Source organism: Amblyraja radiata, chromosome 2 (genome assembly GCF_010909765.2).
Source record: "Amblyraja radiata isolate CabotCenter1 chromosome 2, sAmbRad1.1.pri, whole genome shotgun sequence".
Taxonomy (NCBI): domain Eukaryota; kingdom Metazoa; phylum Chordata; class Chondrichthyes; order Rajiformes; family Rajidae; genus Amblyraja; species Amblyraja radiata.
The window spans coordinates 95,119,553-95,138,989 of NC_045957.1; the positions used below are offsets into that span (position 1 = coordinate 95,119,553).

General features: G+C 46.4%; 1 protein-coding gene across 7 annotated transcripts in view; it reads left to right on the forward strand.

The window, feature by feature from the left end:
• The window catches only part of LOC116991718 (cytochrome c oxidase assembly factor 1 homolog), a 60,150-nt gene that overhangs the window by 4,902 nt on the left and 35,811 nt on the right, over positions 1-19,437 (forward strand). For 2 of the 7 annotated variants that reach the window (XM_033050609.1, XM_033050599.1), the window contains exon 2: positions 15,932-16,027. The exons of 4 other annotated variants lie outside the window; for them this stretch is intronic. The gene's annotated coding sequence lies outside the window, so the exon portion shown is untranslated. Of the gene's footprint in view, positions 1-7,410; positions 7,413-15,931; positions 16,028-19,437 lie in introns of all 7 variants that reach the window. One more of the 7 variants, XM_033050632.1, reaches the window with a different exon arrangement.

Sequence of the window (19,437 nt, forward strand, 5' to 3'; positions counted from 1 at the left end):
AATGAAATTCTTGCTTGTTGCAGCACAACAGAATATGTAAACATAATACAGAGCAGGAGATAAATGTTCAGTGTGTCTATGTACTATAGACCATATATATGTACTATAGACCCATTGAATAACTACTTTGGTTCCATCTTCACTAAGGAAGACATAAATAATCTGGCGGAAATAGCAAGGGACCGGGGGTTAAATGAGATGGAGGAACGGAGTGAAATCCAGGTTAGCCGGGAAGTGGTGTTAGGTAAATTGAATGGATTAAAGGCCGATAAATCCCCAGGGCCAGATAAGTTGCATCCCAGAGTACTTAAGGAAGTAGCCACAGAAATAGTGGATGCATTAGTGATAATTTTTCAAAACTTTTTAGATTCTGGAGTAGTTCCTGAAGACTGGAGGGTAGCTAATGTAACCCCACTTTTTAAAAAGGGAGGGAGAGAGAAAACGGGGAATTACAGACCAGTTAGTCTAACATCGGTGGTGGGGAAACTGCTAGAGTCAGTTATTAAAGATGGGATAGCAGCACATTTGGAAAGTGGTGAATTCATTGGACAAAGTCAGCATGGATTTATGAAAGGTAAATCATGTCTGACGAATCTTATAGAATTTTTCGAGGATGTAACTAGTAGAGTGGATAAGGGAGAACCAGTGGATGTGTTATATCTGGACTTTCAGAAGGCTTTCGACAAGGTCCCACATAAGAGATTAGTATACAAACTTAAAGCACATGGTATTGGGGTTTCAGTATTGATGTGGATAGAGAACTGGCTGGCAAACAGGACGCAAAGAGTAGGAGTAAACGGGTCCTTTTCAGAATGGCAGGCAGTGACTAGTGGGGTACCGCAAGGCTCAGTGCTGGGACCCCAGCTATTTACAATATATATTAACGATCTGGATGAGGGCATTGAATGCAACATCTCCAAGTTTGCGGATGACACAAAGCTGGGGGGCAGTGTTAGCTGTGAGGAGGATGCTAGGAGGCTGCAAGGTGACTTGGATAGGTTGGGTGAGTGGGCAAATGCATGGCAGATGCAGTATAATGTGGATAAATGTGAGGTTATCCATTTTGGTGGCAAAAACAGGAAAGTAGACTATTATCTGAATGGTGGCCGATTAGGAAAAGGGGAGATGCAACAAGACCTGGGTGTCATGGCACACCAGTCATTGAAAGTAGGAATGCAGGTGCAGCAGGCAGTTTTATTTATTTAGCGAATGCAAAGTCCTTTAGCCAAGCATTTGCCTCTTGATCTGCTGTATGAAGGGTGACAAGTCCTCCTTTAAGTCTTTGTTGAGGGCATGCTTCAATGATGTGTTGCATTGTTTGCCGCTCTCCACAAGCACACCGTGGGGTTGGACTGCTGCCCATTTGTGAAGGCTGGCCAAGCAGGGGCCATGTCCAGTCCTGAATCTATTCAGCGTCGTCCACTGCTTCCTTGGGAGATTGGTGCCAGGGACCGGTAGGGTGGGGTCTGACACCAGATGTTTATTTGGGACGTCCTTGGACTCCCATTCCTTTTTCCAAGCTGATTGGATGGTGAAATCAGCTGGTGGTGGGTTCTTCCAAATTGGTCGTCTGGATGGAAGTCGAGCAGTGGGTGGGTTGAAGATGTCCATGTGAATTGGCAGGTGAGGGGAGTTTTTGGTCTTTTGCAGCATCCTTTGAATGAGGACTACTCGCCGGATGTGTGGAGGGGCTATGTTGGATAGGACAGGGAGCCAGGGGAGTGGTGTTGAGCGGATTGTTCCTGTGATGATCCTCATTGTTGAGTTCAATTGGGTGTCCACATGGTGTGTGTGGGATGACCTGGACCAAACAGGGGCACAATATTCGGCTGAAGAAAATGCAAGGGCTAGTGCTGAAATGCGCAGTGTGGGGGCTGCTGCCCCCCACTTTGAGCCAGCAAGCTTACTGAGGAGATTGTTTCTGGACTTCACCTTAGCTGCTGTTCTTTTGAGATGTTCCTTGAAGGATAGGGTCCTGTCAAGGGTCACTCCGAGGTAGGTTGGAGTGGGGGCATACTTCAGTTTGGTCCTGCTCAGATAGATATTTGGTTCTCTTGTGGCTTCTGCATTATGGAGGTGGAACACACTGGAGACCGTTTTTTCTGGGCTTGGTTTTAGGCGCCAGGTTTTGCAGTACTCGTCCAGTTTAGCAAGGTCTTCATTGAGCACCTGTTCCAATGTACCAAAATCTGGTGCTTGGAAGGCCAAACAGATGTCATCTGCATAGATGAATTTGCGGGACTTGGTGGTGGGTAGGTCATTTGTGTAAAGGTTGAACAAGGTTGGGGCTAAAACTGACCCTTGCGGGAGCCCATTCTTCTGCGTTCTCCATGCACTCTTGTTCTGACCAAGGTGAACTCTGAACCTGCGGTTGGAGAGCAGAGATTTGATGGTTTCTGATGCCCAGGCAGGGAGTGCTTTGGTGAGTTTTAGGAGGAGGCCCTTGTGCCACACAGTGTCATAGGCTGTGGTGAGATCAAGGAACACTGCCCCGGTCTTCAGTTTGTTCTCGAAGCCGTTTTCAATGCAGGTGGTTAGGGCCAGTGAAGAAAGCAAATGGTATGTTAGCATTCATAGCAAAAGGATTTGAGTATAAGAGCAGGGAGGTTCTACTGCAGTTGTACAGGGTCTTGGTGAGACCACACCTGGAGTATTGCGTAGTTTTGGTCTCCTAATCTGAGGAAAGACATTCTTGCCATAGAGGGAGTACAGAGAAGGTTCACCAGACTGATTCCTGGGGGATCTTATAGAAACTTACAAAATTCTTAAGGGGTTGGACAGGCTAGATGCAGGAAGATTATTCCCGATGTTGGGGAAGTCCAGAACTAGAGGTCACAGTTTAAGGATAAGAGGGAAGTCTTTTAGGACCGAGATGAGAAAATCATTTTTTACACAGAGAGTGGTAAATCTGTGGAATTCTCTGCCACAGAAGGTAGTTGAGGCCAGTTCATTGGCTATATTTAAGTGGGAGTTAGATGTGGCCCTTGTGGCTAAAGGGATCAGGGGGTATGGAGAGAAGGCAGGGATGGGATACTGAGTTGGATGATCAGCTATGATCATATTGAATGGCGGTGCAGGCTCGAAGGGCCGAATGGCTTACTCCTGCACCTATTTTCTATGTTTCTATATACACAATAAATAAACAGATAATGTAATAGGCTGTTATTTGTCAGAGTTTGGAGTTTGGTGGTGGTGGGTCCACCAATTTACATTCCATTTCGAATATTTTTGGAGGACCAGGAAACCAAGAAGCAAGAGTTACTCCAGGGAGTTACTGCAGCTCCAGGGAGTGATTCTGCGTTGTTTTTCAGAGGTCGTGGTGAGGCAGCGACTGGACAGCAATGGCGGCCAGAACTCCCACAATGCAAAGGGAGGGAGAAAGTGGCCGACGCCGACCAGTTACCGTGGCAGTGCGCATGTGCAGGGCCGCACATGCGCACAACCACGGCCGATGATGTACTCGGTGGCCGGCCATGCCGAGCGTAGACCCGAGCAGAGAGCTAGCGCCAAGCGGAGACCCGAGAGCGAGCGCCGAGCGGAGAGCCGAGACCCGGACACGGATGGCGGGCGGGTGTTCCGGTTGCTTGCCAAGCCGGGCAAAATTGCATGGCTTTTAGTTGCCCGACGGGACTGGAAGTTGCCATTGGCACCCGGGCAACCACTAATATCGAGCCCTGTAGTCATGGTTAGTATTTTTTGCATAAGGATATATCCTTTGCATGCAATGACTGCTGGAAGTCTGCATGCTCAATTGGATTCAGATCGGGTGATTGACTTGGCCACTCAAGAATTGACAATTTTTTAGCTTTAAAAAACTCTTTTGTTGCTTTAGCAGTATATTGGCTCATCACAGCGATGGCAACGTTTGTAACAAGATGGACTCGAACTAAGAAGAAGCAGTATGTTTGGGATCATTGTCTTGCTGCAGAATGAATCACCGGCCAATGAGTTTTGAAGCATTTGTTTGAACATGAGCAGATAGGACGTGTCTATACACTTTAGAATTTATTATGCTACTACCATCAGCAGTTGTATTAGCAATGAAGATAAGTGGGCCAGTACCTTCAGCAGCCATACATGCTCAGGCCATAACAACCCCACCACCGTGTTTCACAGATGAGGTGGTATACTTTGGATCTTGGGCAGTTCCTTCTCTCCTCCATTCTTTGCTCTTGTATCACCCTTTCCTGTTGGAGATCTATAAGAAGCGGAGCATCAGCAGAGCCATCTCCATTATCAAGGACCCCCACCATCCATCACACCACATCTTCTCCATTCTGCCATCTGGGAAGAGGTGCAGGAGCATCAGCTGCAAAACCAACAGGATGCTACACAGCTTCTTCCCACAGGTAATAAGACTGGTTAACGGACTGTGTCCCCTCCCCATATATCATACACCAACATATCTAACCTCGCCCATACTTTGACAGCTAGGCACCTGTCAAAGTAAAGCCATTGTCCGGTCTGAATGTTTTCTTATTTCAATTTTTAGGCCTATTTTTAGATATGGTAATCTAAATTTTTTTTAAAGCTATATGTGTTTATTCTGTTTTTATTAACCGCACTGATGGTAACTGATCGAGAAACATTTTTTTCGTTTCATCTGTGTATGTAAGTACTCAGTTAAAATGACAAAGTAAATACTGATACTGAATACTGATACTGACTGATATGTTAAACTTCGTCTCATCTGTCCACAAGACTTTCTTCCAGAATTGTGGTTGCTCTTTCAAGCACTTATTGGCAAACTGTAACCAGGCCATCCTATTTTTGCAGCTAACCAGTGGTTTGTTTCTTGCTGTGTAGCCTCTGTATTTCTGTTCATGAAGCCTTCTGAAGACAGTGGTTATTGACAAATCCACACCTGACTGATCTGTGGACAGGTGTTTGGGGATTTTTCTTTATTACTAGACCAAGTACAGACCCCGCTGGGCCCGTCCCCCAACGTAATATTCCGCCACTCACCCATATCTGCCAGCTGTGCAGATGAGGCTGACGGGTTCTTGTTGTGACGCCAGAGATGCCCGTTGTGACGCGAGTCATGGCAACCCTCCCCAACTGTGCAGGCGCAGCTGGCAAGTGGGAGCACGACTGCGACATTTTAAATGTTCAAAATGGCAATAACAAGGAAAATTTAAGATCAATGTGAACGCATCTCACTCTCCCTCTTCAGTCACTCCCCCTCCATAGATGCTGCTGCACCCACTGAGTTTCTCCAGCAATTTTGTCTACCTTCGCTCCCTAGATGCTGCTGCACCCGCTGAGCTTCTCCAGCACTTTTGTCTACTCCCCCTCTTCAGTCCTCTATTCCCCTCCTCCATTATCCTCCCTCTCCAAACATTTCACCAACACCTCACCCCCTCCCTCTTCCCTCATACATTACCTTCCTACCCCTATCCTCATCCATTCCCCCTCATCCCCCAGCACTCCCTCCCCTCATCTTCACTCCCCCCCCTTTCCCCCCATCTTCACCCCCCTCCTCACCCTCTATTCCCCTGATCCCCCACCCCTCACCTCCCCCCTATCCCACCCACCCCCACAATGAAAATCACGATGTTTAAAAAAAAATGAGATTCGCCAATTAAAATCGTATTTTTTCTTTAAAATAACCTAAACACGTTAGCTGTTAATGAAAACAGAAGAATTTAATTAAAACTGATTTTTTTTTAGAATAAAATCAATGTCAATGAAAATCACGATTTAAAAAAAAATGAGATTCGGGATCCCATTGTGACGTCATTGTGACGTTGAACGCGGCTGACGCGATTTTCCACATGCAGCGAGTTACCCCGTCATCCCTCCACCTGACTCGTTCGCTCACCCACAGCCCGCTCGTCCGCCCGGCTTCCCTCACCCCCTCTCCCCCCCCCTCCTCTCCCCCCCCCTCCTCTCCCCCCTCCCCTCCTCTCCCCCCTCCCCTCCTCCCCCCCCCCTCCCCTCCTCTCCCCCCCCTCCCCTCCTCTCCCCCCCTCCCCTCCTCTCCCCCCTCCCCCCCTCTCCTCCTCCTCTCCCCCCCTACTCCTCTCCCCCCCTCCTCTCCCCCCCGAACCCACTCCTCCCCCCCTCCTCCCCCCCCTACCCCCCTACTCTTCCCCCCCTCCCCCCCCACTCTTTCCCCCTCTCCTCTTCCCCCCCTCTCCTCTTCCCCCCCCTCTCCTCTCCCCCCCCTCCTCTCCCCCCCTCTTTCCCACCCCATTACCCCACCCCTCCTCTCCCCCCCTCCTCTCCAGCCCCTCCTCTCCCCCCCCCCCCCTGTTTATCCAAATGCTTATATATATTATCTCTAAGTATCCTTTCCATTAATTTGCCCACCACTGACGTCAAACTAACAGGTCTATAATTGCTAGGTTTACTCTTAGAACCCTTTTTAAACAATGGAACAACATGCGCAATACTCCGGCACTATTCCTGTTTCTAATGACATTTGAAATATTTCTGTCATAGCCCCTGCTATTTCTACACTAACTTCCCTCAATGTCCTAGGGAATATCCTGTCCGGACCTGGAGACTTATCCACTTTTATATTTTTCAAAAGTGTCAGTACTTCCTCTTGTTTGAATCTCATAGTTTCCATAGCTACTCTACTTGTTTCCCTTACCTCACATAATTCAATATCCTTCTCCTTGGTGAATACCGAAGAAAAGAAATTGTTCAATATCTCCCCATCTCTTTTGGCTCTGCAGATAGCTGTCCACTCTGACTCTCTAATGGACCAATTTTATCCCTCGTTATCCTTTTGCTATTAATATAGCTGTAGAAACCCTTTGGATTTACTTTCACCTTATTTGCCAAAGCAACCTCATATCTTTTAGCTTTTCTAATTTATTTCTTAAGATTCTTTTTACATTCTTTATACGCCTCAAGCACCATATTTACTCCATGTTGCCTATAATTATTCTAGATCTCTCTCTTTTTCCGAACCGTGTCCAATTTCCCTTGAAAACCATGGCTCTTTCCAATTTTTACTATTTCCTTTCAACTGAACAGGGTCATAAAGATTCTGTACTCTTAAAATTTCACCTTTAAATGTCCTCCATTTCTCTTCCACATCTTTCCCATAAAACAAAATGTCCCAATTCACTCCTTTTAAATCCTTTCGCATCTCCTCAAAGTTAACCTTTCTCCAATCAAAAATCTCAACCCTAAGTCCAGTTCTGACCCTCTCCATAAGTATATTGAAACTAATGGTATTGTGATCACTGGACCCGAACTGTTCCCCAACACATACCTTGGCAGGACAAATCAAAATAGGACGTACATGGTAAATGGTAGTGAATTGAAGAATGCAGTTGAACAGAGGGATCTAGGAATAACTGTGCATAGTTCCCTGAAGGTGGAATCTCATGTAGATAGGGTGGTAAAGAAAGCTTTTGGTATGCTAGCCTTTATAAATCAGAGCATTGAGTATAGAAGTTGGGATGTAATGTTAAAATTGTACAAGGCATTGGTGAGACCAATTCTGGAGCATGGTGTACAATTTTGGTCGCCCAGTTATAGGAAGGATGCCAACAAAATAGAGAGAGTACAGAGGAGATTTACTAGAATGTTGCCTGGGTTTCAGCAACTAAGTTACAGAGAAAGGTTGAATAAGTTAGGTCTTTATTCTCTGGAGCGCAGAAGGTTAAGGGGGGACTTGATAGAGGTCTTTAAAATGATGAGAGGGATAGACAGAGTTGACGTGGACAAGCTTTTCCCATTGAGAGTAGGGAAGATTCAAACAATAGGACATGACTTCAGAATTAAGGGACAGAAGTTTCAGGGTAACATGAGGGGGAACTTCTTTACTCAGAGTGGTAGCTGTGTGGAATGAGCTTCCAGTGGAAGTGGTGGAGGCAGGTTCGATTTTATCATTTAAAAATAAATTGGATACGTATATGGATGAGAAAGGAATGGAGGGTTATGGTCTGAGTGCAGGCAGATGGGACTAGGGGAAAATAATTGTTCAGCACGGACTTGTAGGGCCGAGATGGCCTGTTTCCGTGCTGTAATTGTTATATGGTTATATGGTTACATACCTCTGCCACCTGACCTGTCTCATTTCCTAACAGGAGGTCCAGCACCGCTCCTTCTCTAGTAGGTACCTCTATGTATTGCTGCAAAAAACTATCCTGCACACATTTTACAAACTCCAACCCTGATCACAAGAAGGGCAACAACACAGCAATACATGAGCAAGATTAGACCTGGCCCCTCAAGCCTCATCCACCTCCCCACAAATTCAATATGATCATAACTGATTTGCTGCTGAAGTCAATAGAAAATAGACAATAGGTGCAGGAATAGGCCATTCGGCCCTTCGAGCCAGCACCCCCATTCACTGTGATCATGGCTGATCATCCACAATCAGTACCCCGTTCCTGCCTTCTCCCCATATCCCCTGACTCCACTATCTTTAAGAGCCCTATCTAGCTCTCTCTTGAAAGTATCCAGAGAACCGGCCTCCACCTCCTTCTGAGGCAGATAATTCCACAGACTCACAACTCTCTGTGAGAAAAAGTGTTTCCTCCGTTCTAAAAGGCTTACTCCTTATTCTTAAACTGTGGCCCCTGGTTCTGGACTCCCTGTGTCAATTGCACAAGAACAATATGTGACACGGAAATATCCTCCAACCTCATTGGATTAAAGTTCTGCATCTTTGTACCTAACAACATTGAGTTAGTATCCTCACCATATGAAATGCAGTGAATTAAGTCTATAGCTTGCCACTGCCTTCTCAAGGGCAGTTCGGAAGGGCAGTAAATGATGGCTTTGCCTGCATTCCCATAAAAAATAAAATTAACCTGTATGCCTCCAAGATTTCCACATTTACAAATGTTCTTTTTTTAGAAATCTTTCCATCTCATGCTGTGATATAATTTCAGAGTGAGTTTATAATGGAGTGAGAGTATCTAGTTCAACACCCAACACCTTCGCCCAACACCTCCGCTCAGTTCGCAATAACCAACCTGATCCACCGTGGCTCAGCACTTCAACTCCTCCTCCCATTCCGCATCCAACCTTTCTGTCCTGGGCTCCTCCTTGGCCAGAGTGAGTCCCACCGCAAATTGGAGGAACAGCACCTCATATTTCACTAGGGTAGTTTACACCCCAGCGGTATGAACATTGACTTCTCCAATTTCAGGTAGTCCTTGCTTTCTTCCTCCTTCCCCTCCCCAGCTCTCCCACAGCCTACTGTCTCCGCCTCTTCCTTTCTTATTCCTGCCCCCCGACAGCAGTCTGAAGAAGGGTCTCAGCCCGAAACGTCGCATGTTCCTTTGCTCCAGAGATGCTGCCTCACCTGCTGTGTTTCTCCAGCTTTTTTGTCTACCTTCAGTTATCTGTAAAGTGCATCCTACAATTTGAAGTTTCAGAGAGGGGGCAACTCTGGACCTTGCCTTGAAGAACGAGGTAGGGCAAGTGCCTGCAGTGTCAGGAACCCTAATCCTGTCGCGAATATAGAGCACCACGGTCTTACATTACCATGGATTTTTTTTTCTAAGCATGTATTTGCACTAATGTATTTTTGCACAATCCTATTTTTTTCGAAATGTTATAAGTTATGTATAATTTGTTTTTGTCTGAGTCTATGTGACTATGATGCAGCTGCATGCAATAGCTTTAATTGTCCCTGTACCTCACCCTACTTGTACATATGACTAATAAACTCGATTTGAATTAACTTATTACCAGATGTTATCTGCAGAGGGCACTGGTTGACTGTAAACTAACCACATCACTCTGTAACTGAACATTCAAAATTAGTATTCTCTTGGCAGACGTCCTTCCACAGCTCCCATACTAAAGAGCGGAAAAGCAAACTGAATAAACGTAGGCATACTTGAAAACAAAATGTATATTCTTACCAAATGATGCAGCATAGAAATCGTAAATTATTCGCATGTGATCTATTTTCGTCTTCCACCATGCTCTTCTATAATGGTATTCTCCACTAATGTGTATTTGCCTGTTTTTTTCCCTTCTATTTCTGACTCCCTTTTCTTAACGCTAGGGTTTGAAGCTGTTGACTCCCTCTCCTAACCTCCTCCATCCCGTCCCCAAACAACAGGCTCACTCTTCAGATTTACACTTGTTTGATGTATGACACCATAAAGTGGGAATCCTCAGGCACCACAGAATCCCCAGTGGTGGGCCCAATTCGGATTTTGTCAGAGGTCACTGACTGGTGGTCAGTAGCCAGCAGAGATTTGGTCATCTTATGCAGACTGCCGGTCATGTTATGCAGACTGCAATCATGAAACCCTGTGTATGTCAAAGTGCTTTACCTAGTACAGAATGCCATTCATCAGAACAACTGACGCGTTTGGGACATGTGATGAGAGAATGTTGCAGAATAGGCTGGATTGTTTCTTTTATATTTTCACATTTATGAAAGAATAAATGTTGGAAGTATTTCCAGGGACTCAAATTCAATACTGACCTTGAAGAGTTTGCATGATCTTCCTGTGACCACATGGGTTTCCTTAAGATGCTCTAGTACACACTTAGGACCTATTTCCCAGCATGGAAATAACAGGCACGAAGGCATAACTTTAAAGAGAGAGGGGCAAAATGTCTAGCGTTAAGAGACATGCGGGGCAAGTTGTTTACATGGAGTGATGGGTGCTTGGATGTGCTGCCAGGGGAGGTAGTGGATGCAGATATGATAGATGGATCACATGCAGCCAGAGTACACTAGTTTAATCTGAAATCATGTTCGGCATGGACACTGCGGGCCAAAGGGCATGTTCCTGTTCTCTATTGTTCTGTGTTTTTATGTTCCGCCCACATGATCACATTGAATGGCTTGAAGGGCTGAATGGCCTACTCCTGCACCTATTTTTCTATCCCACAGCTGTGTTTATAATTTAATTGGCTACTGTAAATTACCCACTATTACAAGGAAGTTGCAGAAGAAATGAAAGGGAAGTTAATGGCATGTGAAAAATATTAAATTGGGGGGCGGGGAAAGGCACTAATGGGATTGCTCTGTATCATAATGTGTAAAAAAGATTTGGGTTTAGATATATTGTTACATGGACTGAGGTACCGTGAATTTTTTTGCTTTGCATGCTATCCAACAGATCAGATATACCCAGGGCTCTAAATTAACGGTTGCCCGGGTGCCACTGACCACTCAAAGCGCCGCCGGGCAACCTAAACACCGAGTCATTTTGCCCGGCTTGGCAACCAGATACTGGTTTGTACCGAAGATAGGTACAAAAAACTGGAGTCAGGCGTGTCGGCGATGACGGCTATATTGCGTGGGAAAGATACTAGGTGCGGGGTGAGGAAGGGTCGGAGCGAATGACGGGCCCCGCACAGCCTCCTCCTCCCGCACCCCGCCCGCCCTGATAAGGGCCTCTGCTTGCAAACCCGCTAACGGCGCACTTTCAATACAAACCCTCCCGCACGCCGAGGCCGGGAGGAGGGAGGGGGAGTTCCCAACGGCCAAGGCAGCGGGGCGATGTTGTCCGAGGAGCGCTGACCTTCCTTCCTCCATACATCCTCTCTCTCTCTCTCTCTCTCTCTCTCTCCCTCTCTCCCTCTCTCCCTATCTCCCTCTCTCTCCCTATCTCCCTCTCGCTCTCTCCCTCTCTCCATCACTCCCTCTATCCCTCTCTCTCTCTCTCTCTCTCGTCTCGTCTCATCGGTCTCTCATCTCTCTCGATCTCATCTCTCTCTCTCTCTCTCTCTCTCCCCCTCCCCCCCTCTCTCCCCCCCTCCCCCTCCCCTCCCCCCTCCTCCCTCTCTCCCTCCCCCTCTCCCCCTCCCCCGTCTCTCTCTTCTCCCTCTCTATCTCTCTCCTCTCTCTCCTCGCCTCTCTCATCTCCTCCGCCCTCTCTCTCCCTCTCTCCTCTCCTTCTCTCTCTCCCCCCCTCTCTCTCCTCTCTTCTCTCTCTCCTCTCTCTCTCTCCCTCCGCTCGTCCCTCTCTCTCTCTCTCTCCCCCTCTCTCTCTCTCTCTCTCTCTCCCTCTCCCCCCTTATCCTGGGACCCCCTCCTTCCCATCCCGCACTGATCCCCATTCCCGCCTCTATTCAGTCCTCACTGACATCCCCTGTGCTCCCCTCCCCATCTCCCCTCCCCAATCTATTCATCCTGCGCTGATCACCCTATCAACCTCGCATTGATTCTCCTGCCACCCCCCACCCCCCATCCATCCTGCACTGGTTCCCCAATTCACCCTGTACTTACCCCTTTCCCATCCATCCTGCACTTCTCCTCCATCCATCCTGTACTGATCCCCCATCCATCCTGTACTAATCCACGCATTCATCCCGTACTGACCCACCCTCCATTTACCATGCACGTTCCCCTCATTCATCCTGTAGTGATCTCCCATTCATCCTGCACAGACCCTCCGATCCACACTGTACTTACACCCCCCCCCATTCATCCTGCGCTGATCTTCCCCCCCCCCCCATCCATCCTGTACTGACCTCCCCATTCAAGAAGAATGGGGGGAACAGTCTGAAGAAGGGTCTCGACTCGAAACGTTGCCTATTTCCTTCGCTCCATAGATGCTGCCTCACCCGCTGAGATTCTCCAGCACTTTTGTTCCATTCAACACCACTGACATCCCCCGTGCTCTCCCCTCACAATTTTACCTACTCCAACCAACACGTACTAATCCTGCCTCAATCCATCCATTCTGCACCGACTGCCTTCTAACCCCCCCCCCCCCCCCCTACCATCTATCCACCCCGCACTGATTCACACACACCCCCCTCCCTGACCCTATTGTCCTGGGAATGTCTTCAGAGCGAACATTGACTGATAACGGAATGCAATCAAATGTGTTTTAATTCCCCATGTTATTATTTGTTTTAATCCATAAAGATGGATTAATGAAATTGTGAACACGTGGAACATTAAAACTGCAATGTTCGATTGTCACTGCTGCCGTTGCCGTTATTACAGAATTCATTTTAACGGCAAATCAATGCTCTTAATATGGAGTATCAGTACTGTAGTTATTTAATGAGCAACATTCACAACTATATGTACGCATATATGTTACCATGGTCCAGGATTTATTGACACAGGTTGATCATACGCTGAATAATCCAACCACATTTTTGTTTGGAAGTGGAAAGAACTAATAGAAATTGCATTCATTGCAATGTGTAAAAGGAGTTGAGATACTGTCTTATAATTTTGCTGCATGTCATTGTGAGATATATCATGTCTTGATTGGTGAATATGTTTAGTTTGTGACTTTATTTGAAGCAGATATAATATGTGAATGCTTCATTGAGTAGAATTCCGACTGGTAACTACGCACTTCGTCCGAGCACATTATCGCACGCGTCATGCAAACCGTCTTAAATGACTACCTAAACTGTCATTTGGCAACCTAAAAAGCTGCCAAGGTTGCCCGGCTGGCAACAGGGAAAAAAAAGTTAAGCGAGAGTCCTGTATACCATATATAAATACAATTGTCAAACTCAAATACAATAGAGCAAGGGGGAAAATATAGTGCAGAATATAGTTCTCTGAATTTTAGTGCATCAGTTCCATAGATAAAGTCCAATGTCCACAATGTGAATGAGGTATATCAGACAGTACCTTAGCTTATGGAAGGACCTTTTGGAAACCTGGTAACAGGGGAAGAAGCTGTTCCTGGTGCACGCTTTCAAGCTTCTGTGCGTTCTTCTGGATGCGAGCAGGAAGAAGAAAGACTGACCAGGGTGGGACATCTTTGATTATATTACATAGAAACATAGAAAATAGGTGCAGGAGTAGGCCATTCGGCCCTTCGAGCCTGCCCCGCCATTCGATATGATCATGGCTGATCATCCAACTCAGTATCCCATCCCTGCCTTCTCTCCATACCCCCTGATCCCTTTAGCCACAAGGGCCACATCTAACTCCCTCTTAAATATAGCCAATGAACTGGCCTCAACTACCTTCTGTGGCAGAGAATTCCACAGATTCACCACTCTCTGTGTAAAAAATGATTTTCTCATTTGGCTGCTGTGCTGAGGCAGTGTGAAGTGTAGACGGCATCAATGGTGGGAAGTCTGGTCTATGTGATGCACTGGGCTACATCAAAAACTCTCTGCAATTGCTTTCAGTCTTGGACAGAGCTGCTCCCAAACCAAGCTGTGTTGTAACCCGACAATATGCTTTCCATGGTGTATTTCTAGAGGTTCATAAAAGTCACTAAGGACATGCCAAATTTCCCCAGTCTCAGAAAGTAGAGGCATTGGTGTGCTTTCTTGGCTGTTACATCAATGTGGTTGGTCCACGACAGATCGTAGATAATATTAACACCAAGGAACCTGAAGCTCTTGATCATTTCTACTTCGACACCATTGATGATGCTAGGGGCAAGTACTCCACCATCTATCTATACTATTACTAAAACTCTCATCTTGTCTTCTTCCGGTTTGCGTTTTTTTTTATTTGCGCGAAAACGGTACCCTATATCGCTACCTTACTCACTGTTCTCCACAGCTCCAAACGCACCGTTTTGTTCCGATCGGTGGAATATTACAAAAGTTATGAAGGTTTAAAAAATCATGAGATCAGCAGATTGCTCTTCTCACCTGTCAGTTACCATGAAGGTAACGCCTCTTCCGGCACCCGCTGTCAATCACTGGGGCGTGGAGAATAAAGGCCCGGAGGTGGGGCTGAGTCCACAAGCCGTGCTGATTGAGTCTACAAGCCGTGCTGAGTGAGCCTGTAAGAGTGGAGTCGGGGAAGCCGCTGCGTGGAGTCAGGGGAAGCCGCAGAGTGGAGCTGGGAGGTGCTGTTGTGCCGCGGCCGGTGGCCGCTGAGTGGAATCCCTCCCCCCCCCCCACACACACACACACCCTCCACACACCCACACCCCAATTCCCCCCTACCCCTTCCCCCTCCTCCCCACACCCCCCCAGACACCTACACCTCCTTTATCCCTCCCCCGTTCCTCCCCCCTTCACCCCACCCCCCTCCCTCACACCACCCCCTCCCCTACACCACCTCCCTCCCCCACACCATGGTGGAATTTGCATTGGGGAACGGGTTGCGTTGGGGGACCAGGCCTCCTGTGTGACTGGGACCCAACGGGTCCCACTTAGCCTAGTGCATACTGAAAATATCACTTTATTCATCCGAACTTTGGTTCCTTGTATTGACTCCTTCAGTGACTGTTGGGTGTACGCACAGTGAGTTTTATTTCTGTAGACTTACCTGCTGAGTTATTCAACACTTTATATCCTACACAGGATTCCACTGGCTGCAGTTCCTTGTGTCACTCTCTGAGTTTTATCTCCAATTCTGTCTATGATTGTGACACAATCTCACTGCAATGGTTTGTGATGCAATATGTAGAACATCTGCTGGTGTTTAATCTGACAGCTGAGGGACACCTATTTCAATAGCTTGTGTGGAGTGGCCACAACCTAGGTATGTTACTGGCACTTTTATGGGATAGACTCTTTCGTTCCTCCCCAGGTTATAAACACCTGGCTCATGGACAGCCTATACATATGAATGAGTGTTTAGGAGACCAGCACAGCTGCTGCAGGCATTTTCCATCTTGTGAGAACTTTGTGGCACTGGTGCAAAGTTGAGATCACAGTATATTTCTGGCTTCAAAACCCTGAATGAAACAAACCAGTTTTTTAATTCTGTGCAGCGCACAGATATATCTGAGTATGGATAATAGTCTTCTGCAATGACAATATCTCACAGAGAAATCTGACTAGTTGAGGTAGATGCCATGGCTTACCTACACGTTGCCCTTGGTTGGCCAATGTTTTTTTAAAATTTATTGCTGGACAGCCACGGACTTATAAACTGTTTGGAATAGTTTGTTATGAACAGTTCGTATGTCAGTTGATATGTCGTAACCTGGGGAGGCCCGATAAAGAGGGGAAGATTGGAATGGAATTAACATTGTTTTACAATTTAATTTGTATTTCACTGGGATTTGATTTCATCCTTTTTATTCCTTTGTAAATTAAGGGCTTCTTATCCTGCTGGATGGATTGTGTGTTCTAACCTCTGGCGATTGACACAGCTGCTTCCATCAATGGCACTTCTCTGGTGATTTCTTAAGAGGTGTGTCTGAGGTTTGGGCTGCCTGTTTTAATTAGCCGCTTAAGATAACCTTCCTTCCCCCCCTCCCTCCACTTTGTAGTAACATCGATTATGGTGAATCCCAGTAGTACCCTAATTACTTCCTACACATAACTTTAAAATTACCAGGAAACAGGAAAGGGCTTGGTTGTCACTTAGATTTTGCATTGTTCCTTCCATGGTAATCAGAAAGCATCACCTGTTAAATATGCATTTATCAAACACTAAAGATGCAGTTTTAACATCTGTGGATTCCATTTTGAATGTTGTGCTCTGGGAGTGCCTTTGGTCAGAGGTTGCACAGAGCAGTTGCTTTCCCATTAACCACACAAAATTAATTCTGTTGATTAATCCAAGGGTTGTGGCTATGACTTCACTCATGTGGATCAACAGAGCTTAAATGAAATGCTTTAAAGTAATTCAAAGTAGGGTTTGGTAGTTGTTAGAGGAAGCAGTTCTTGGGTGTAATTTGCTGAACAGTGACTTATGAAATATATGTCTTGTTGGTTACCTCATGTACTCCTCCTCAATATAAAATGTCTGAAATCTGCCCAACCAGTCTGGCTTGATTTCTGTTTGATTCATTTCTGTTTGATTCAAACAAAACCAAATTTTGTTTGAACTTCTTTTGAGGTTCAAATGACAATAAATTTGTATTGAATTATTGTATTGTATTGTATTGTATAAGATACTAGACCAAGTGCAGACCCGTTGGGTCTGCTCCCCCAACGCAAGATTCCATCACTCACCCGTTCCCCCAACGCAATATTGCACCCCTCACGCATAGCCCCCAACTGTGCAGGCGCTGCTCATTTCTCCTCATCCCCCAGCACTCCCTCCTCTTCACCCTCCCTCTTCAATCCCTAGAGAGGGAGAGGGGGCAGAGAGGGAGAGAGGGTTAGAGAGGGAGAGGGGGCAGAGAGGGAGGTGGGATAGAGAGGGAGGTGGGGGGGTAGAGAGGGAGGTGGGGGGTAGGGAGGGAGGTGGGGGGTAGGGAGGGAGGTGGGGTGTAGAGAGGGAGATGGGGTAGAGTGGGAGGTGGGTGTAAATAAGTGATCAAACACACTTGTACTTAACACTAGTCTTTAATGAGAACACAGGGTTAAACCCCATACACCCCCCTCTCCCAGATCCCCACACCTCAACAACTCACCCCTACAAACCCCCTCCCCCACAGGCCCCCTCCCTCACACCGATACTCCCCACACAACCTCCTCCCCCACACCACCCCTCCCCCACACCCATACTCCCCTACACCTCTCCTCCCCCACAACCTCCTCCCCCACACCACCCTCCTCCACACCCCCAAGCCCCTTCCTTCACACCCCCCTCCTCCATACCCCTGCACCACAGACCCCCCTCCCCCACTCCCAACTCCCCCTTCCCCACTCCCCTACCATCCACACCCCTCCCCCTTCCACGTACACCCCCTCCCCTCCCCGCTCAACTCCACAACCCCCCCCATACACCACCTTCCCCACACAACCCCTTCCCCACACCCCCCCTTCCCCACACACCCCTCTCCCCCACACACCCCTCTCCCCCACATACCCCTCTCATTTGACATTAAGTCAAACTCTGGTTCCAAAACCTTACTTTATTGAAGAACAAACTGCAGGGACGGTTGCCGATCCACTCACACAAGACAACAATATCTCGTGCAAACAGAACAGAAGTCACAATCAACCAACACATCCCTCTTATACCCTTCCAAACTAAGGGCGTGACATTACTTGGAGGAGGCAAACCCTACAAACCAATCACACATATCGATCACATTATACAGTTATTGACAGTTCCCTAACCCAATTATAAAGCATCCCATTACAATGTTTCTAACAAAGCTTCTGGAAGGACTAAGTAATGCAACATTTTCCCAGGTTGGATACACAATTCAAACAAGGCTTCACACTTCAGCCAGTCATCAAGCAGCAGTACAACCACCTTGCAACATTATTAACAATACCTTTACACACCCCCTTCTATAACCAATCTCCACTATGCATTTGCAGGCCTTCATATCTCTTTCTGCAAACCCTCATACATCTTAACAAAGTAAGGACATCTGGACCTCTCCTCATCATCAACTTCCACCTGGGGTCCAGACTCCTTCGAGCCATGACTCTCAGCTTGCAACTTTCACAGAAAGAGACCAAGCAGGCCCAGCAAATGCAATGATCCTTCATTTTATAGTAGCTGTATTTTGGCCAATATTAACAGTGCTAGCTGTAGTAGTGTCGGCAGGTTTGTCCGCTACAACCAAAATCCATTATAAAGTGGTCCGTTAAAAGAAGGATTTACGGAACGGAATGGATGGAATACTTTATTGTCATATGTGACAAGGCACAGTGAAAATCATTGCTTGCATAGTTGCTTACAAGGTTACAAAATACTCCCGCCAGTTCCTCCTTTGTTCTCCCTCCCCCTCTCCCGGTCTGAGTCCTCCATTGTTCTCTCCTCCCTGTATTTACTGTATTAGCCACTCGTTTCCATACACTTTGAAGGATATAACCAAATCAGGATATAATTCTCTTAGAATGTCACTAATTAAGTCTGGAGGGCATGGTTTCAGTTGGAGTATCTGGCTTTAGCCTGGTCCTAATTTTGGAAACTTCCTTTTTTCTAAATCCTCTAATGGGAACTCACCATAAGAGGTTTGACCTCAAGCATGTTTGGAAATCGGATTACCAGTGCTGTTGCACTTGGAAGTTCCAGAACAGTATATGTAAAACAAACAGCAACAATGTTTCCGATGAAACTCCAAACTTGAGTCTCTCCAAGGGGCACATTGCCATTCTTGGAATAGCACGGGCGTGTGGGTTTGGAGGGATCATGTCTGACAATGGATGCTTTTAGATCCTGGTGTTATTCATTGCTCTCCTCCAGTACTGTGATTAAGAACAGACCTGCTAATCAATAAGCAATCAATCTTCCAACGGATTCACAGACTTTTGAAGGAGTGAAGAGCTACATCTCTGATTTTTTTGGAGTTCATGATAAGATGTTGATTCAGCCAGCATACAATCATTTTCACATGGCTAAGTTCCCTTTGTCTGCATTTCCAACATTACAGCCATCACTACTTTCCAGTGAGAACTTAATTGGCAGTAAAATTAATTGGGAATTCTGAAATCCTATAAGATGTAACAGAGGAAGAAGATTGAACTTTATTGCCTTCCATCACAGTGATGAATGTGGAATCCACTGGTGTGGATGTTTATGTTAACTTTTATGTGGTTGTGTGTCATGTTGCTTTTCACTTAGTATGGCTGTATGGTAACTCAAATTTCACTGTACCTTAACTGGTACATGTGATAATAAACTGACCTTGAAACCTTGAATGCAAACAATTTATCTTTGTTTTCCTTTGTTGGGAAAGTGCCCGGGTTTTG